The sequence below is a fragment of the Schistocerca cancellata genome, chromosome 8, assembly GCF_023864275.1.
Source record: "Schistocerca cancellata isolate TAMUIC-IGC-003103 chromosome 8, iqSchCanc2.1, whole genome shotgun sequence".
Taxonomy (NCBI): Eukaryota; Metazoa; Arthropoda; class Insecta; order Orthoptera; family Acrididae; genus Schistocerca; species Schistocerca cancellata.
Window position 1 is genome coordinate 486970511 of NC_064633.1, and position 22426 is coordinate 486992936.

Consider the following 22426-nt stretch of genomic DNA (forward strand, 5'->3'; position numbering starts at 1 on the left):
AAAACAGAGGCCCAAAATCATGAAGAGTTATATGAATACACAAAAATGGAGCAGTTTTTAAAGAAAGTCCTTAACCTTTCCAAAGTTCCGTCGTCATCAAAAAACGTGCACGCTCAGAATCACATCACCGAAAAACTTGACAAATACGCTGCAACTCCAAGAAAATGAATAGATTGGAACTGAAGCCCATTACTACATAAGCAAGTTATCATAATAACACAGAAATAAATACCTTACAGAAATATTAAGAACAATGACAGTTTGTGATATCAAGTATGACACAACTGGCAAGTCTAAATAACTGGAACAACATACCTACCCATAATACAAACACTAAGCGAACGGCTGCCAAGACCTACATGAAAACAATAGCCATTAAAGAGTGAACACCAGTGAGCCATCGTGAGAGAGGGTGAAAATTTCGATTTCTGAAGGCGTTAACAGCCAAATTGCGGTGTATGAACGTTTATTGAAGTGGCATCCTGCCACTGCTAGAGGTCTCAACCAGCCCCGTAAGAGAGCAGAACACGGGAATAAGACCGTAATCTGGTAGCATAAACAATGAAGGACAGGTACGGGAGAACAGGCCAAACAGTAACTAGAGATAACATCCATGCGGTGTGATCAGATGTGGAATACCAGTACAATATAAAAATCATTAACAGGAGGGCCGTTTCCGTTTGTGACACAACAACGTGCAGACTGCAGTTACTGCGCCCTCCTGTCTCACTAGAAGCCGCACAAAGCTGGAACTTCTTTTTAACGACTTGAGAATGAATAAACTGACATACAAAGGACATACGAAAGGAAGGTCGTCGTCGTTATACACACGCTTGCCCAGCTGCTTCTAGTCTTATAAGTTTCTATTTCTTCTGATAAGCTGAGAGGGCGTCCTTTGTACTCGGTATAGTGATTTCCCATGGTGTCCTCGGTGCTCCCTGTCGAATGCTCACTACTGGCTAAATTGATTCCATCGTAACTGGTACATAATAAAACAGAAACACAAAATCCTCGTAGTACATGTCGAAGCCAATATTCAACAAACGGCAGCTTACAACTACGAACAATACCTCATTCTATGGAAGCACTAATTACAGCAAATGCAAAAAAATATGTGGCGTTGACAGAGAAGGTGAAGTCAATAAACATGTTTTACCGTCGAAATCTTGTCGTATGCACCAACATCTAAACATAATCAAAGGAATGAGACGAACTAAAGTATAAATGGTCTCCTGGCTACTTGGAGACCTATTTAAGGTTGCATACACCACGGAAGAAGGAGGCCTCGGGCTAATCGACTTAATGCCAAAGTGGGCTGCTCAGCTGATACACAGGACATCCAAAATCGTAGAAAACAACCCGGGCAGTCCAATAGCGGCCTTGTTCAGCAAATACCGACCAGTATCAGCAACAGCGCCCATGCACCACAGACACTCGGCTACAAGTGACAATAATACATGCGGAAGAGCAAATAACAGGAGCCGCCCTCAGAGAAAAAGCTGCAAGAAAGCTATACAGCAACCCACTCAAGACCACCACTGAGTTCAAAATGGTTCAAATGGCTCTGAGCACTATGGGACTTAACTTGTGAGATCATCACTCCCCTAGAACATAGAACTACTTAAACCTAACTAATCTAAGGACATCACACACATCCATGCCAGAGGCAGGATTCGAACCTGTGACCGTAGCGGTACCGCGGTTCCAGACTATAGCGCCTAGAACCGCTCGGCCACCCCGGCCGGCCCACCCCTGAGTCTATATCTCCGTAGTATCGGTGGAATATCGCATGGAAAAAAAAATGTCACACGTGGTGCGAGGTTGCTAACACGACGATACGGACCAGTGTAAAATTGGCAGCCATGCACCTTATCCGGACAGACGCCTGCGACACGCGCAGTGAATAGACACTCTGGAGGACAGGATTTTGTGTCGAACGTTTACAGACGTTGTTAAACTAGTAAACAATTGAAACTTCCTGGCAGATTAAAACGGTGTGCCGGACCGAGACTCGAACTCGGGTCCTTTGCCTTTCGCGGGCAAGTGCTCTACCAACTGAGCTACCCAAGCACGACTCACGCCCCGTCCTCACAGCTTTAATTCCGCCAGTACCTCGTCTCCTACCTTCCAAACTTCACAGAAGCTCTCCTGGGAACCTTGCAGAACTAGCACTCCTGGAAGAAAGGATCACACGCCGCTGTAGAGTGAAAATTTCATTCTAGTAAACAATTACTCACACTGATCGACAGAACAGCCATTTCTACACAACAACCATCGCGGCACGATACTCAAGGTCATTTCCCGTATACAAGAGATCAGTCATCAGGTGGGTAGTCACCCAGTCAGCGCACTTCGTCTTTCACACTGAGAAATTACATTTCTAACTTACCTATGAGAGCAAAATGTAAAACAAAGAAAATACCAAAATATAAAGAAATCTTTTAAGAACTTTTTAATCGTTTCATTACACACAGCTTTCAAAAAATTTGTATTGCTTCTCTATGATGCCATCGACTGGATTTATTTTTACAGACATCGACGTGTTTTTCAAATATAACAGAAAAGTTGTATATTAATTATGAGACTGAGAGAGATTTTAAAATTATGGTGGATACTTGGCGGTAGGAACATTACATCCCCAAATTTGTGTCTACTGGTTGCTCGTCGACTTGCACGCCTCGAATATTGCTTTAAAGTGACAACAATCAACCAGCGGCAGCGTAAAAGGTAGTAACGTTTTCTTCAAAATCGTAACGTCTAGTAAGAATTGTCCAAAGCAAAATGCAAGCATTTTATGGTAAGGATATATCACAATTTAATGTAGCAATTAATGCTTGCATATCTGACACTGCAGTGAGGCAAACGTTTGCTCTCACCTGATACGCAAACAGTAGGCCCTCTAATGTGTCCTTTTAAAGCTATAGAAAAGTATGCCGTGTCTTGTTGAACCACAGAAGACTATAAACATACGATTTATGAAGTGAATTACTATAAACATTGCTTAAAGCTGATGATCGGATTCAGGTGTGTTGTCGTGCTGCGTCCGTAAGGCACTGTGGTTTCTAATAATTCACGAGTCAGTAAAATTTCCATATATAGTTTCCAGTACTATTTTAATGTTTGGTCCATTAAAAACCTAATTATAGCCTCAATTAGAGAAGATTTTAATATAATCTTTTAAATACAAAACTTTGTCTGCCAACTTTTACTTTATTTCCTAATTAATGTTCTCCCATTACTCAGCTTTACTTCGATGGCAAAATTGCGCCCGAAACAAACATTTTAACATTCAGATACATGGTATCGACAATTGTAGAATTATCTGAGTTTTATTCTGCTAGTTGATGTCCTAAACGTCATAAATGTGTTTATTATTCGCTACGAAGTTTCTTTATTAACCTACAGCCAAGAGAGTTTCTGTGACCGTCATGCAAAACACATTAATTATAAGTACCTTACTGTCGTCTGCAAAAATGTTTAAAAAACGATTGTTTCATTAAATATGAGAGGGAAGCCCTCAATCTGTACAGGGCTGCTATAGTTAAACTTTCGCTACTTGAGCCTGTGTAGACGGAAAGCTATTTACCGTATGGATACTCAATTTTATAGGAATGATGTTCAGGCTGTGCGCTGCAGGATTTGCGTTGTTCGTAGTGTTGGTGTCATGACTTGCCATTACACGGGTCTTAACAATGTGAGCAAGGCTTTACTAGTAAAGCTGTTCAGCAATAGTGCTGCTCCTGTTCACGAGTATCGAAGCATTACAGTAATACGGAGGCGTTCTCTTACCGCACCTGGCCTGAAGGACATGGTTCGGAAGTTCGAATTAATTGGCGATTGGGGATTTCTTCTTGGAGAAGCCGGCGGCCAATTGCGGCACAAATTGTTGAAGAATTTAAAGTTATCATGGTTGAGAATGCTGGACGCAATGTGCGATCTTCAAGCATGTGCGATCTTCAAGCAGTGCAAGGGCTGTGTCACTACAACTGAACATTCCCTAATCCACCGTTCGAAAAGTGCTACGAAAAACTGCGAAATGGTATATCTAGTGCGGTTCCAGGCTGTCATGGATTCAGTTGGTAGTCGCACTAAGCAACGCTTGTAACCCGAAACGTAAACATGGTACGCAATTAACAAATGTTACTCTCTCACGTGGAAAATAAAGTGTGTTTCTTTGGTGATTTAATCGTTGTTTCTCTTCCGCATGTCCTTACAGCTGTTCCCACGAAGTTTTATTGTCCAGAGATCACTAGTTTTTCATGGAGCCCCCTCAAGTAACGAAAGTCTAATTATAACTATCTTGTACATTCGTTCACAATATAAATTCTTGTTACACTTTGAGCGCACTGTGACTCTGTATATTTTTGATTCGCTTCTGCTCAACATTTTCTGTGGTCAAAGATGTATGCAAGTAAGCTGTGTCGACCTAGAATAGTGATGTTGCAACTCTGAAGCTATATCCAGTATGGCGACTCATCTTTTTTGAATATTACAAAATTCGTCGTTTAAGTTACTGATAAAGCTAAATTACTCATGGATCGCTGTATTATAGCTTTTTATTGAAATAAAATGCACGTGGAACAGCTTATGGTAGGTTGTAGGGATGTGATGGAGATTAGATGCACGCAGATAGGATCCCAAACTCCGTTTCCATTTAAGCAAATTGGCTATCGTTTGTTGTGTATTAACCACGAGTAATTAGCTTTACTGTATCCAGAATGAGATTTTCACTCTGCAGCGGAGTGTGCGCTGATATGAAACTTCCTGGCAGATTAAAACTGTGTGCCCGACCGAGACTCGAACTCGGGACCTTTGCCTTTCGCGGGCAAGTGCTCTACCAACTGAGCTACCGAAGCACGACTCAGCTTTACTGTACCCACATTGTTTACGTAGAAGACATTCCAGACCGTATCATACCTTCTCTGAATAGGTCCAGCAAACTGTAAAGCACGGTCTGTAGCACCTACTTATAAACGTTAAAACTTAACCTCCGACAGTCTGTTATACCATTTTCCACACCGATAATTAATTCTTACTCTCCTCTGATGGACCTTTTTTTTTTTTTTTGCTTCTCGCACATCGTACGGCCAACTACCGCCATTACGTGTCTCTCTCTATTCAGTTGTCCTTCATCTATCTCCCTATTCCTCTGGAATACATTCATTTCAATTTATCTGGGCACAGTACTCATACAAGAGAAAAAAGCTTGTATAGTATTTTTATATGCAAGTTCACATGTGGTACATAAAGTAGATGGCAAAAATGAAACAAAGAGAACAAATAATAAATAATTAATCAAAGAAAATTCGGTCACAGTGCTCTGTCTCATTTTCATGTAGCAGTGCCGCTTTTTGTACATCACAAAACATTAAACAGTGCGTCTTTTACCACTGTTTAGAGCTTTTCGAAGTAAACTAATATTCGTCCATCCGATTTATATCTTTATAAGAAATGGAGGAAAGGTTGGCAGTTACAGAAGTAGCTTATTTCTCCATTTGTGCCTGCTCGTCTTAAGGACACGAGTCGTTTGTTTAAAGTGAAAATGCGAAGAAATCAGCTACCGGTTACTTACATTTTCCTTTCTTTTTTTTTTTAGTAAATAATGGTCACCTATTCGGAGGTATGTCTGCTTTCACGTTGGGTGCATGCAAATTTGGAGTTTTTTGTAGACCATAACGTATTCAACGAAGTCTTATCTTTTATGCTTTACCTGAAATACTAGCTTATATCTGGTCTTCTTTTTGCATGCCTGGTGTTTCGAGAACTTAGAAAAGTGCAACTTCCGCATTGCAGTCGTTCATGCAGAATGAAGGCAGGTATAAGTCGTGGTCAGTGGAAGGGTCGAAAAGCACGAGACGTGACGAAACCTCTCCTCGTTAAAGGAGCCCTGTTGAACGTTCGGAAATGTCCCCAAACGTTTACAGTGCACTAAAGTTGTGAGTTATTTCATAATTAAATTTGAGAATTTCGCCGACGCCGTCTCGGGGGGGAAGAATCCGCGGTACTGCGAAAGCGGAATGCCGGGTTCGTTTGGCAGCAGCAGAAGTCGTGAAGCGCTGCCGAGACAACTCGCTCGGCCTAATAGGACAAAAAATATGGCGGAATAAAAGGGAGGACGCGGCCGCAGTCCGCTGTTAATGAGGCGAACCTCTTGCATTAAATATCGCTGTTAAGTGCGTCACAGGTTAATCAAACAAAAGGATTTCCCCCGTGTCCAGGACTTGTTTACGGTGATTATTAAGAGAGCGCCGGAGATACGGCGACGTCGGTCATTAAGTCTCGGATTTAGGTTATGGCAGCCCGGGGAAGGCAGTTGCACGGTGGCACGATTTGCTGTTACGACTCGACTTGTACGCCATCCCACCTTTATAGTTTCTTCCATTGCGTCGTGGTTTACGATAGGTGGCCAGCTTTTATGTGAAACCAGATCAGATCTTGGAATGTCGGGCCGGCCGTTCCGAGGCTGACGCTGCGGCGTTGCGCCTCGCTCCGGTCGCTTAACATTTACACTTCCGTGAGTGTGGACAGCTACAGTATTCCCGGCGATGGCTCTAATGGAACTGCCGCTTAATGTTGAACCAGAGTCGAAACCTTTAGAGGCGATTTACAATTGGGTGGCAGCGAACAAAAGTTTCACGACACGTCTCCGTATTTAATTAGAAGAAACTGGCTCGAAAGTCGCTACATTGGTCTGTAATATTGTGGGAAACAAGGATCGTAGTTCTGACTCCCCAACAGGGTATCTCAGACAAGCCCTCCAGCGTTTGTCTCGGATTGTGAACATCCACAATATTTGTCAACGTTGTAAGGTACAGAGGCCGGATTTTCCAAATGCGATGAAACGCAAAGAAACTATTTTTCCTTTAATCGCCCAGTACAAAAACTTAGCCATCTCTATGGAAAATAAAGACAATATTGTGTAATATAGCGCCGATAATGGTGTGATTTTAGCGAGTGATACAGATGATAAATTTCTTCAGCTATCCCCCATCCAAATGAAGCCGCTCACTGGTGATTAGCACTCATAGAGCCGCCAAACTGCGGTGTTGTTGACTGCTACGTTTCACCTACTGCTCCAAATAGTGGAATACTGTCTTATAGGATGAAGATCGGCCGATTAAGCTGCTAATCCAGGTCCGATGGGGAGCCTGAGTGTTCGTCAGAGGAGGAACGTATCCGTGCAGCTATACGAACACATTTTTTGTCGGCTTGGAAGACGGGGTGTCTGCAGCGTACCTGTCATGAAGATGTGGAGAAAACGGTAATACATGCTCGCGAAAATGCAGAAATTAAAATCTCGGTTCATGTTCACGGTAATATCAATGAGTTGGCTTAAGCTCAAGGTACGATAAACGCGCCCAAAACATTACAGAACTACCTCCGTCCTCAACTATACCTTCAGAAATACTGCAAGCTAAAGGCCTGATTGTGCCGTCGCATTAGCGCACTCTCCGCTCGGTATTCCACCAAAGACAGCCATATCATCTCTAAGAATTTACACCCGCCAGTAATCTTGTAGTTGATGAACACCACATCAAACTTCCACCAAAATTAAAATAAAACGTCGTGTAGCATTGTCGGCTGGGATATTCAAATGGTTCAAACAGCTCTAAGCACTATGGGACTTAACAGCTAAGGTCATCAGTCCCCTAGACTTGGAACTACTTAAACCTAACTAATCTAAGGACATCACACACATCTGTGCCCGAGCCGGCCGCGGTGGCCGAGCGGTTCTAGGCGCTTCAGTCCGGAACCGCGCGACTGCTACGGTCGCAGGTTCGAATCCTGCCTCGGGCATGGATGTGTGTGATATCCTTAGGTTAGTTAGGTTTAAGCGCCAATAACCGCTCGGCCACAGTGGCCGGCGGCTGGGATATTCCACCGGGTGTACCGTATTCAGCGGCACAGCATAAAGGGTGTTTTTTCTCTTCGCACATTGGTCCTTTTCCTTGAGGATACGTGAGAGTTACATCATTTGTGTATTTGTGGAGTGTAGGTGATTGTTATGAATACGTGTGCAGTGTAACGTTTGTGTTGATGATTATGAAAGAAGGTTGATGGTGAATTCAGAGTTTGCACATAGCCTACTTCTCCCTACGTGATCTGAAAAGTTGCAACAGTGCCTGCATCTTCGAGAGTAGTGTCAGACGAAGTGAAGATAATTTTTGGGGCAAACTAATACAATTTATTTTTACGCAACATTTACAGCACCCCCGCTCCGTCCCCCCCCCCACCCCCACCCCTTACCCCGCTCTCCCCGCGCCAACACTGCCGCAGAAGTTTTAGCAGTACTTGCGCTAAGAGCAACAATGTTGCTCAAAATCAATCGCATGTCGTCACAAACCGAAGGCCTATGGCAAAGATTTTTCTGTAACTTGTTTTTCTATGATGACCTTTTCCCATTCATTATCTTGCCTGGCATTCCTCACTATTACGTGCTCATCTTCTCGCTTTTAGCGTACCGTACTCATCTGCGTGTTGCACTTAATTGCATACAATTGTCTGCAAGTTATGTCGTCTGGAAATCTTCTCAAGTACCTTGATTGTTTGTGCCTCCTGTTAGTCTATCCTATCATTTTTTTTCGATACACTGGACGGACGAACGTCTGACTACGAACTCACGTGGTATCTCGGATACTGCAGTTAACTGTCCATCAAGTGACATGTCACAGCTCTCACCATGGCATTCTCTGAAAGAGCTCAGTCCCGAAGAACTAGTATTTTTGCTAAGAGCGCTGTTCACATCGAATGCACAACTGATTCTCCAGAACCTACTGTACTCAGACCTGTCACCTTGTGACTTCGACTCGTACTACGAGTACTTTCGTACTTTTGTTACGAAATTAGCCTCGAAGTAAGACAATCTTAGCAGATTTTGCAGTCGTACATCCTAAACTGATCACAGTAGTCTAGAGGAATAGCGGAACAGTCCTTCCGATTTCAAAATTAGGGTGTAGTATGTGAATCTGCGTTGCGCGCCTCGCTCGAGCACTTGCGCGCGCGCGCGCGCGCGTGTGTGTGTGTGTGTGTGTGTATGGCGTGGAGGGGCGAGGGGTGGCGGGGGGGGGCATTCAGGGGTTGGTGGGGGGGGGGGAGAAGAGGCTGGTATTAATAGGCTGTAAACATGTTGAAAGTATCATCCTCACATTTAATTTAACATTTAAGTCTCATAGACAGTGGAGTGTTGGGGAGAAGATGGTGGAAACATACATCGCCGTTCTGGGCATAATAGTAGTGGAGATGGTTTGCCATTGCCTTCCTCCGACCTGCAATGAAGTATCAAATCTGTATTCGTGTCGCGTAGATGGCTGTGCTGAGTGTAGTGAAATGTTGCTCTCGTGTTGTTTCTGAATAAGGGAAGGGCGCCGGGACATAGCCTACTCCTTTGAACAGTACAAAGCGGGCCACCGACCTCAACGTCCCCATCCGACGGACAGATCTCTTCATGGGAATCCAGCACCTTCCCTCCCTTTGCTGTCCACGTAGCGGGAGTGAAAATGTTCCACCGCCAGGATTCAAACCAGCCTACCTCCGAGCCAAGCGACACCGCACAATCGTGCGTTAGGGTCATCCTGATATTTGTCCGAAGTAATTTAGAAAAGCTGCTCATAGCCTAAATGAGAACTTCCCCGCAGGACAAAAAGGAGTACATAAAGAACTGTGAATGACCCGTAGCTCGCGTTTTCTCAGGTGTTTGTTGGAGCTTACAGGAAACTTAGCTTTGTGGAACCGTGGCAGTGGAATTATTTCCACCGTAGTTATTTGGCCCGTAGACCAAAATGCTTTTCATCGCCGAATTTTGAGCCAGAAATCGAGATAAACTTCCGAATCTCCACGCTATGCTACAATGTCAAAACCTTAATTTTATACATATGTATGCCGATTTGAGGTAACAAAGTCCGGTCACTCTCTGTTCTCCCGACGGATTAAGGCTACGCGCTGGTCCTTCTCATACCCAATGTCCCTTTCACTCCACCACTGCGCAGTAAATACGAATGTAATACCATAGTATTTATTTCATAGCCTTTGTGCATTATCCATTGTTTATAAGTCGATGAAAAGCTGAGCACCAAAGCGAAAAATGCTCTACGATTCAGTACCTAAAAGTAAAAAAAGAAGTTATAGATAAGCCAACTCTGCTTCATCAACCAATACAGCGAATTCCACATTGACATCTACGTTCGCAAACTAGGACAATAAATTGTTTATTTATTCGTTTATGTTTACCTTGTAGATAACAAATCAGTCTTACCCATCTGAACGTCGTATTTCGTTTTTGGTGTGAAAGTTTGGTGAAGATGATTGCAGTGGGAGAATATAAGGTGCAACTTTGCATTTTATGTTATTGAAGGGAAGGACGCATGATTCGAGTTTAATGTCCCGACGAAGAGGCGGTCATTGCAGACGGTGCACTAACTCGGCCTGGGGAAGGAAGAGGCACGGAAATCGACCTCGTTATTCTCAAAGGAGGCCTCCCGGAATTTGGCTTAAGCAATTTAAGGAAAACACGGAAAACCTAAATATGGATGGCCGGACGGGGATTTGCATTTGCGTAGTCCGGAATGCGAGTTCGGTATCTCACAACAGCGCCACATCACGTGTTTTCTATTGACGACGATGACGGAGAGGGAAGAGGACGAAACCCGTTGCCGGTCCATACGTCACCGCTGTCGAATATCAGCGAAGAGGTTGTTGAACTTAGTGTCGAAAGCCGACTTTTATGAAGAACGCATATTTCACACATTGTGTATACCGGTAAAGCATTGGTAAACAAGCAGTTGATACCCCAGTTTGTCGTTTGGAAGTACAGGGGACTCGACATAAATAGAATGTTCTTTTCATTTTTTATTTATAAGTCACGTGAACAGTCGCTACATGTAAATGAATAGTCACATTACTTGAGAAGCGGTTCGTTCGTAGAACTGCAAGCTAGATCCGTTTACTTGTATTGATCTATTCAACAAATGAAAAGTTCATGAAACTGAAAGGCAGACGAAGAATTTGTATCGCTCTCACAGTGATTGTCAGAGGGACAAGAACTCCGCCAAGACACTCGTCCAGCGTTAAAAAATTTATAATCTGAATCTGCAACTGCATCTTCTTCCAGAGCTAAGTCAGAAAAGTGTGAAATTAGTGATTACGAAAGCGTTTAATGTCTAGAAGGAAATAATGTGTAGGCAATGTATGGCGCAGATAAAAAATACTGACTATTATGACGGTGCCTGAAATTAACTTCATGTTGTCTTCGAAGAAGAAAAAGCAATGAGAAAAGCACGAATAATATTCGCAAACCAATTACTGTGTCAAAGTGTCTCGTAAACTTAAACCGCCAGCTGCTTGCGATTACTGTGGTATTGCCTAAGAGATTCACATTCCTTACGACACTTAACTAATAAAACAATCGAAAATTTCCTTTCTCCTGCACAACTGCTTCCCGGACGATGCATTAACGTTCTCGTTGACGTCAGTCTAGGGACTACACAGCACTCCATCCCGTCCCTCTTCGGTTGTTTCAACGTCAGAATCCGTTAAGTAAGCTACTTGTCATGGGACACATGCCAGTTAGCCTAGTATCATTTACTTGTGATATCTCAGCTCCTTCGTTCTGTCTGTATGCTGTTTCCAATTCTCTACGATATTTGTAATCTCATTATTTATAAATTAAGCATTCAACTCACGCCAGTCTTCGTTTCTGACATTCACTCTGAGCACTCCTAAAGAATTTCTCGGAAATCTCATGTCGGATGACTGGATCTTTGATTGATCTGTTGCTGAGAGAGTCCAGTTCACACATCCGTAGAGTAGGGCAGGATCTGCCATCACCAAATAAAATTTAATTTTCATCTCTCTGAACGTCACATTTTTCACAGAATACAGGTTGTGCCACGTATATCTTGAAATACATTGAGATTTGGGGTGAAGTCTTCTTCACGTTGGTTTGTAATGTCAGAGTCAAAATATCTGAAATGTGATACATCCACCCAAATTAACCATTTATTGCAATTTTACAGCTGAATGGTACTTCCCCTTTGAAAACAATGCCTTTTATCTTTCTGATACCATTTTCTACATAACTTGGATTTGTGCTGAGGTAGGGCCTTGCAGATGTCAGATAATTGTGAAACATGACCGTCAGCTATTTATTTTTATGCTCGGTGCTACCGGTTTCGATCAGTAGACCATTATCAAGGCAAAGCACATAATGAATCTAAATTGATGTTAGTTATTGCAGTTTACCTTCATCAACCTGGATAACCGTTATGTCATCTTCGTTCAGTGTCATTCCTGAACGGACGTAGTTATGCCATTCCAAAACCATGAGAAAAAAGTTGATAATAAGTGTTATAGGTATCAAACTTCATCCATGTCTCACTTCTTACACTGTCTGGATAAATTCTGTTAATTCTCTGTCAGTATTTACTTCCACAACTGCGTTGTTTTAGAGACTGCGCTACGCTGATGAAAACACCGTCCGATCAGGTCTTGGAAGGCTCAACGGTACCGACCGGCCGCCGTGTCATCCTCAACCCACAGGCACCACTCGATGCGGAGGTGGAGAGGCATGTGGTCAGCACACCGCTCTCCCGGCCGGATGTCAGTTTACGAAACCGGAGCTGCTACTTCTCAATCAAGTAGCTCATCAGTTTGTCTCCCAAGGGCTGAGTGCACCCCGCTTGGCAACAGCGCTCGGCAGATCGGATGGTCACCCATCCAAGTGCTAGCCCAGTCCGACAGCGCTTAACTTCGGTGATCTGACGGGAACCGGTGTTACCACTGCGGCAAGGCCGTTGGCAAATTTTGTGCTTACTAGGCGGGTGCGTTAACCAATGCGCCATCCGGGACACAACGCTGATGAGATGCTGACAATAACCTAGCTGCGTCCAGAGTATTCGGTAGGAACTCTCTACCAGTCGTGTAGAATAGTCATTTAAATTTTCTAAAGCAACGTAAGTCTTTCGACCGAATTCTCTGTGTTTGTCTATTAATCGCCTAAAAGTGAAGACGCCACCAGATGCGACTCTCCTTTTCCGAAACCGCTTTTGTCTTTCGAGAGGGTTAAGGTCACTTTTTAAAAATCTGTTCTTGTTTATTGTATTGTCTCTCTTGTAAACTCACTCAAATAAACTAATACAGGGGTAGGTTTTGCACTTATTTATCTTCTATTTTTTAAAATAGTTTGTTAGTTGATAATTTGAAACTTTTAAGCGCGCATCTACTAATGTGCAACACATTACGACTACCTGCATAATAGCCCGTTGGTTCATTTTTGTAAAGGAATACAGTAGCGATTTTGAGTGACATGGATCTGACAAGTCCTTTTTAGGTTCTCGGAGGTCTGTGTCTCCGGATGTCTCCCGTAAATTACGGGACGGTGATTTCTGGATGCGGAGCTGGCTCTCGAAAGCGTCCTAGATGTGTTACATCGGGTTCACATAAGCCGAATCTCGAGGCCGCGACACCACCGTGACATGCTCCTCGAATTACTGTAGCATACTTCTGGCCTTGTGACACGGCCAGCCGCGCGGTTTGAGGCGCCATGTCACGGATTGCGTGGCCCCTCCCGTCGGAGGTTCGTGTCCTCCCTCGGGCATGGGTGTGTGTGTGCGTATGTGTGTGTTGCTCTTAGCATAAGTTAGTTTAAGTAGTGTGTAAGTGTAGGAACCGATGACCTCAACAGTTTGGTTCCTTAGCAATTCATACAATTGACACGGGCAGTTATCCTGCTGAAGATCTCATCGTCGCTGGTTGAGACACGAAGCACGAAGGACGATCCTTAACAATGGTCATGAAATCCACAACTGCCGTGGTGTCTCAGATCAGTACCACAGGTTCCAAGGAAGCCCAAACAAATGTCCTCTGTATTATAATACTGGCCCCACCAGGCTGCGTCCATGGCGCGATGCACATTTTGGGCAGCCATTTGCCTCGATAACAGCGTATCCTCACACGACCATCAACCCGGTGTAGCAATGAACGTGCTTCAGTCCGACCAGGCGACGCATTTCCACTGATCGCCGGTCCAGTCTCGATATCCCTGTACACACTGCAATCCTAACTGCCGCTTGGTGAACATGGGAAGACATGGACTCGTCTGCTGCGGAGCCCAATATTAAACACTGTGTACTGAACGATGTGTTCCAAAAACACTCGCGCCAGCGGCAGCATTGTACTCTCTCATCATATGCGCCACTGACCGCTGCTCGTCCCGCTTTACAAAGCGAGAAATCCTTTGACCTCCACGTTCTGTGATAATACGTAGACGCCCGACGCCTTGTAGCCCTCTCATGGGTTCACAGTCCTTTAATCAGTTTCCATGCACGCTTACGGGAGTTGTGCGCGAACGGCTAACAAAGTTCGCCGTTTACAAGGTGCTAGTCTCCACTCTACCGTTCTTGAAAGTTGTTAATGTCAGTGGATTACCACATTCGCGATCAGTATCGTCGCCACAATGACTCCACATTCGTCACGGATACACTAGCACACTTTTCTTACACCGTCGCGTGCCCACAAAGACACCAAGCGGCATTCAGTCTCACAGTGGGCACCAGACACCAGCGTACTTAGACAAATGCTGCTCAGTATACACCGAGGCGACAAAAGCCGTGGGATACCTCTTAATATCGCGTCAGACCCCCTTTTGCAGACGTAGTGCAGCAACTAGATGTGGCATGGAGTCAACAAGTCGTTGCCAAGTCCACTGCAGAAATATTGAGCATGCTGCTTCTATGACAGACCATAATTGCGAAAGTGTTGCCGGTGTAGGATATTATGAGCGAACTGACCTCTCGATTATGCTCCGTAGTTGTTTGAAGGAATTTATGTCGGGCTAACTGGGTGGCCAGAATTTTCTACAAACTGGTGACATGCTCCATTGTCACCCACAAAAATTCCATTGTTTGGGAATATGAAGTCCGTGAATGGCTGCAGAGAGTCTCCAAGTAACCGAACCTACCCTTTTACAGTGAATGGTCAGTTCAGTTGAACCATAGGACCCTGTCCGTTCCATGTAAACACAGCCCACACCATTGTGGAGCCACCACCAACTTTCACAGTGCCTTGTTAACAACTTGGATCAATGGCTTTGTGGGGTCTGCACCACACTCGAGCTCTACCATCAGCTCTTACCACCTAAAATCGGACTCATCTGACCAGGCCACGATTTTCCAGTCGTCTATGGTCTATGTCTCATGTCGGTCGTCTGCTGCCATAGAGCACTAACGCCAAATTTCGCCGGACTGTCCTAGCGGATACTTTCGTCTTACTTCCCACATTGATTTCTGCGGTTATTTCACGCAGTGTTGCTTGTCTGCCAACACTGAGAACTCAACGCAAACGCCGCTGCCCTCAGTCGTTAAGTGAAGGCCGTCGGCCACTGCACTGTCGGTGGTGAGAGGCGATGCCTGAAATCTGGTATTCTCGGCACACTCTTGAGACTGTGGTTCTCAGAATACTGAATTCCCTAACGACTTCCGAAACAGAATGTCCAATGCGTTTAGCTCCAACTACCGTTCCGCGTTCTAAGCCCTGTCATGCTGCCATAATCACGTCGGAACCCTTTTCACACGAGTACAAATGATGCCTCTGCCAAGGAACCGCCATTTTATACTTTGTGTACGCGATACTACCGCCATTTGTATATGTGCATATCGCTATCCCACGACTTTTATCACCACAGTGTATGTCGATAATGGCTCGTCCTGTCAAGCTAGTATCACTGACTTACATCGAAAATACTATCGCGGAGCTATCGAAAGTAATCGTTGAATCCATAGATTTGTACATATTATAGAAATGGGTATATATATATATATATATATATATATATATATATATATATATATATATATGTGTGTGTGTGTGTGTGTGTGTGTGTGTGTTCTATGTCTCCTCCTAAATCACTGAACCGATTTCAACCAGACTTAGTACGCACATAAATCACCGCCGTGGTGGTAAGAATCACCTGCCTATCAGATGGGTGGGATAGAGGTTGGTGTGAAGAACAATGTAGCCCACGATGTGCGGATACCTATATTTAAGTCATCCAGCATTTGAGAACGAGAACTCTTAGAGACTTGCAACAATCTTTACACATTATTTAAAACCTTAAGAAACTTTTTCTCGCTCACGGCCCCCACAAAATGATGAAGGGAATAAAGTTTCTCTCTTACTACATTTTGGCTGTTAATGCATAAAACTGCCGCACGAAGCATGACGCTTTAATTTATTACTTCTTAAACTACTCTATTCGCGATACTTTTGTAGACAGTACCTATATATGTTACTGAGTGTGCCTAGAAAACTATACCATTGTACGACAGATAGTTCAGGAGATACGCCATAAACACTGAGACGCTTGAAAAACTGTCGCATAATTTATTACTTCTTTACTACTAACTCTGTTCACAACACATTTCTTAGACAGTAGCCACATATATCACTGCGTGTATCTGGAAAATTATATCCTCATACAGCATATAGTAAACACTGAGCTGCATGAAAATGAAACTGCAGGACGTAATTCGCTAGAGATGCAGATGAAATATGCGCACAAATACATGTTAAATATGTTAAATAAATGCGGAATACATTTGACATGTGCATACGCGGGCAAAGCCAAGGGTAAAAAGCTAATCCTAAACATCAGAAATGATTTCAACCAAATTTACTGCATATATTATTTACGATGTCGAAATAAATACTGTGGTGGTCAGAACCGCCAGTCTCTTATTTGGGTCACCGTGTTAACGTGGAAGAGATGGGGGAAGAAGTGATAGATAGATAGGGAGGAAGAAGGAGGAGATGGACACAGATAGGGGGAGGGGGAGGTGGACAGAGAATGGGAGGGGGGTAATGGACAGAGGGGGCTGAGAGGACGAAATGTACAGATGAGTTAAGAGGAGAGATGGACAGAGACAGAGGGATGAAGAAATAGGCAGAGAAAGGCTGGGGAGGAGGAGATGAACAGACAGGATGGAAGGAGAGAATGGACAGAGAAAGGTAAGAGGGGAAGACAGACAGAAACAGGGAAGAGAGAAGATGTACAGAGAAAGGAAAGAGGAGGATATCAGAAGGGTGAGGGGGAGGAGAAGATGGGCAGAGAGAGGGGGGGGAGGCGATGGACAGAGACAGGAGGTATGAGGAGATGGAATTAGAGGGGGACGAGGAGATGGAATAAGAAGTGGGAATAGATGGGGGGAGGAGGGGAGGGGGGGCGGAGAGACAAGGAGGAAACGGACAGAGAGAGGACAGGACGTGATGGAAGGAGAGAGGGGTAGGAGGAGATTGACGGAGAGAGGGTGAAGGAGAGGACAGGTAGGAGGTGAAGGACGACAGTAAGATTAGAGTTTCACGTCACGTCGACACAGAGGTCATCAGTACAAGCTCGGATTATTTCAGGGATGGGGAAGGAAAACAGTCTGCCCTATCTAAGGAACCATTCAGGCATCTACCCAGGAGCGATTTAGGGAAATGACGAATAACTCAAATCAGGATGATCGTCGCCCTTCGGAATGTGAGTCCAGTCTGGTAACCACAGCCTCACCTCGCTCATTGTGTGAAGGTGTAAGTGGACCAGGGTGGGTTTGGGGGGTGGGGGGGGGGAACGGGGTTGAGGAGATGAACTAATAGATGATCGGAATAAATACATACTCGGGTAATGCCGCATACTCAGCTAGGAGAATCATATTGCAGCCTATCGGCGGTAATGTCGTCTTTTTCTTATCGTCCACGACGCGTTGTTACGTGTGTGGGGCAGCACAAGGACACTTGAACGTTGCCCGATAAGCACCAGCCGCGGCGTCCTAGGTGGGGCCAGTTCGCGCTGGCCCCATGTTGGCGGCCGCGCCGTCTTTTACGGTTGGCAACATAAAAGAGGTGGTGCGGCAATTACGGCGCCGGTTGGCCAGGACGCAGTAGCGGCGCGGTGCACGGCCGTTCCGCGTTTATCGCAGCTGACCGCCAGGGCGGCCGCAGACGACCGCTGCGCTGCGCTGGGACATCTCCAGGGGGAGGCGCGTGACCGACGTCCAGCTCCAGGGAAAGCCGCCACTGCTCAACGCAACACAACATTCCGTACATGTGTGACTCAGTTTAGGTTATGCACGCCACACAAGCAACTGCCATCGATGTGCATTATCGTGGCGTCCATCCTTAATAGAACCTGTAAGCCAAAGATCCTTTGGTTAAGCCCCCCATTGACTGATGTTGCCATGGCGACTGCTAGAAACCATTCTAAACAGAATCTTCCATGTATCTTGACCATTCCAAACACTTTTTTTTTATTCAGAGGCGAAATAAAAAAAAGTGTATGATGGAAATGTTGTTTGGTTCCCAGAGAAAATCAACCAGCGTGATTGTATTTCTATAGTCAGAATGAAACTGCTTGTTAGCTGACGTGTCACTTGCCGCTACAGTGTTGCCACATCGGCTGCCACTCGGTTGAAGGCGATACGCAAACACCACGGGTCACTTCACAAGAGCTGAAGTGGTGTCTCATGTAACGCGGTGCAGTGTTGGAAGCGGCTGCCCTCAGGTATGACGGGAGCGCGAGATGCTCTGTCCGCAGCCGATTTTAAGTGACCAATGACTGCACTGCGGCAGGCTGAACTCCGAATTTACATTCGTGTCCTAACCTAACCACACCCTAACCTGAGGCAGAACTATTAATCACGTTCGCTTTGTTCACGGCGATTAAAGCTGACCCCTAGGAGCAAACTCAAGACAGAAAAATTTCAGTTCTAGCACTAAAAGCGAACTCTAATTTCTCACTCTCACTGGTTACCTCAAACTATCTTCACACTGGTTACACAAGCAGATGCGATACCAAGCAATGAGAGCAGGTCTGTTTGGCACTCGGTTACGGGTTATAGGCGACCCAGGCAGATTCCAAACGAGAAAGCATGACAGGAAGAAAAAGAAAGAGCAAATAAAAAAGTCAATACGTTTGAAGTGACGCAACGAACTATTAAAATTAAAAAATACGTGTAAATCAATTAATTGAATAAAAACGATAATCAAGGCCATATTGACAGAGAGTTAAAAAAAACCTGTATTACTTTGCGAGATTCGAATCCATGACCTTTAGATACGAAGGGTGAATTAAAGTTGTATGGCATGAATGGCACCTTTCCTTCGAGAAGTATGGGAGCTGTGTGCATAAGTGTTTCTGTGAAGTGTAGATGACCTATGGTGCGCATAGTGCAGTGTAGGGTACTGCTCGTGTTGGAGATGGTATGAGAAGGGAGAGGGTGAAAGCCGGTGCCGGCACATAGCCTGATCCTCTTGAAGAGCACCGAGGAGGCTGCTGAGCTTGACGTAAAGACAAAGGGAAAATTGTCAGTAGCATATGGCGTACCCGGACGGTCACTCATCCCAGAAACGGCCACACCAGATGGTGTTTAACTTCGGTCATCGGACGGGAACCGGTGTAATAACTTCTGGACAACAATATCTAATTTTCAAATACACTCCTGGAAATGGAAAAAAGAACACATTGACACCGGTGTGTCAGACCCACCATACTTGCTCCGGACACTGCGAGAGGGCTGTACAAGCAATGATCACACGCACGTCACAGCGGACACACCAGGAACCGCGGTGTTGGCCGTCGAATGGCGCTAGCTGCGCAGCATTTGTGCACCGCCGCCGTCAGTGTCAGCCAGTTTGCCGTGGCATACGGAGCTCCATCGCAGTCTTTAACACTGGTAGCATGCCGCGACAGCGTGGACGTGAACCGTATGTGCAGTTGACGGACTTTGAGCGAGGGCGTATAGTGGGCATGCGGGAGGCCGGGTGGACGTACCGCCGAATAGCTCAACACGTGGGGCGTGAGGTCTCAACAGTACATCGATGTTGTCGCCAGTGGTCGGCGGAAGGTGCACGTGCCCGTCGACCTGGGACCGGACCGCAGCGACGCACGGATGCACGCCAAGACCGTAGGATCCTACGCAGTGCCGTAGGGGACCGCACCGCCACTTCCCAGCAAATTAGGGACACTGTTGCTCCTGGGGTATCGGCGAGGACCATTCGCAACCGTCTCCATGAAGCTGGGCTACGGTCCCGCACACCGTTAGGCCGTCTTCCGCTCACGCCCCAACATCGTGCAGCCCGCCTCCAGTGGTGTCGCGACAGGCGTGAATGGAGGGACGAATGGAGACGTGTCGTCTTCAGCGATGAGAGTCACTTCTGCCTTGGTGCCAATGATGGTCGTATGCGTGTTTGGCGCCGTGCAGGTGAGCGCCACAATCAGGACTGCATACGACCGAGGCACACAGGGCCAACACCTGGCATCACGGTGTGGGGAGCGATCTCCTACACTGGCCGTACACCACTGGTGATCGTCGAGGGGACACTGAATAGTGCACGGTACATCCAAACCGTCATCGAACCCATCGTTCTACCATTCCTAGACCGGCAAGGGAACTTGCTGTTCCAACAGGACAATGCACGTCCGCATGTATCCCGTGCCACCCAACGTGCTCTAGAAGGTGTAAGTCAACTACCCTGGCCAGCAAGATCTCCGGATCTGACCCCCATTGAGCATGTTTGGGACTGGATGAAGCGTCGTCTCACGCGGTCTGCACGTCCAGCACGAACGCTGGTCCAACTGAGGCGCCAGGTGGAAATGGCATGGCAAGCCATTCCACAGGACTACATCCAGCATCTCTACGATCGTCTCCATGGGAGAATAGCAGCCTACATTGCTGCGAAAGGTGGATATACACTGTACTAGTGCCGACATTGTGCATGCTCTGTTGCCTGTGTCTATGTGCCTGTGGTTCTGTCAGTGTGATCATGTGATGTATCTGACCCCAGGAATGTGTCAATAAAGTTTCCCCTTCCTGGGACAATGAATTCACGGTGTTCTTATTTCAATTTCCAGGAGTGTAGTACCCTACATTTTTTATTCGTCCGTCCACTTGCTCTCTTCAAGACCTGTTCAAAATCGCTTCACCTGTGTGCAACTGTTATAAACATAATGCTATTAAACACGTCACACAAAACTGACAGACTATCCTGTATTAGTACATTGTGCAAGTGCTGTGGGTAATGTAAGTTGTCCACATGCTGGAGTTGAAACTAAACTAATGGAAACTCAAGAAAAATGGATAGTGGTCACCATCTTAAGTTGAAAGTTTATATGAGTACAATATATAAAAACGAAGAGGAAGTACACATGGTACTCATCTGTGGAGAATGTAAGTTACCAGAAAAGTTGGTTGACTGAATGCCGAGTGTTCGTTTCCGTGCGTTTTCTTTTGGCTACTGTCAACTACAGCATGTGGATCTGCAGCTACCAGTTCAGGACAGTAAAATCAATCTTCTCTTACGCTTCTAATAATTTAGTAAATGGTTCACTGTGATAAGTTCTTGAACTGGTCTTGAGGGAATTACCGAGTAAGAAAGTGGATTACCGAATAAGAAATAAGGTGTGATATTTAAAAAAGACGATCTGGTATTCATGTCATCATAACTAACACAGTCGCAAGCAAGGCAATCATGTTAGTTAATGTTCCTTTGCTAGCTAAACAAAATCTGCTTGACACTTTTTAGTTTCGCTTCTGAACATAACGTTATTTGCAGTGGTCATGATAAACAGGACACTGTGTGTTCAAATGTGTCTGAATTCATAAGAGACCAAACTGCTTAGGTCATCTATCCCCAGTCTTACACACTGCTTAAGCTAACTTAAACTACCTTATGCTAAGAACAACACACAAACCAATGACCAAGGGAGGTTCAAATGGCTCTGAGCACTATGGGACTTAACTACTGAGGTCATCAGTCCCCTAGAACTTAGAACCACTTAAACCTGACTAACCTAAGGACATCACACACATCCATGCCCAAGGCAGGATTCGAACCTGCGACCGTAGCAGTCACACGGTTCCAAGCTGACACGCTTAGAACCGCACGGCCACATCGACCGGCGACCAAGGGAGGTCTCGAACCTCTGGCGGGAGGGGCTGTGCAATCTGTGACACGACACTTCAAACCGCAAGGCCACTCCGTGCGGCACTCTGTATCAGCAGTTCAGCACAGGCTACGTATGTCATGTAGGCAATATACTTGACGTTTTCATATATTTTCTCGACAATACGCCAGTGATACCATAGTATCACATACTTTCAGTTTCTTTTTAAATTTTAAAGTTGTAAAAAGTTTCTGGATCCTTGTTTTACTCTTTTATTTGTAATGAATAAGTCTTGTTAAACTAAATTACATTCTGTGTGATGTATAGGGAGTGTAGCTAGGCCTTTATAGCTGCCAGACCTCTGTTATTTACTCAGGAGACTGCTCAGCTCTTAACTGATTCCATTCAGTATGACTTCGATGTTCAATTCACTGCTGCCTCAAATGTAAGACAGATTCAAGTTCTTTATCACTTCTTGTTGTATTGTGCCATTAGCATTCTATTAACTTGTTT

At 45.1% G+C, this 22426-nt stretch overlaps 1 long non-coding RNA gene and 1 pseudogene across 1 annotated transcript in view; one reads left to right on the top strand and one right to left on the bottom strand.

The window, feature by feature from the left end:
• The window catches only part of LOC126095751 (uncharacterized), a 1187680-nt gene that overhangs the window by 474881 nt on the left and 690373 nt on the right, over positions 1-22426 (top strand). The window lies entirely within an intron of this gene.
• LOC126096179 (5S ribosomal RNA) lies at positions 12676-12793 on the bottom strand (annotated as a pseudogene).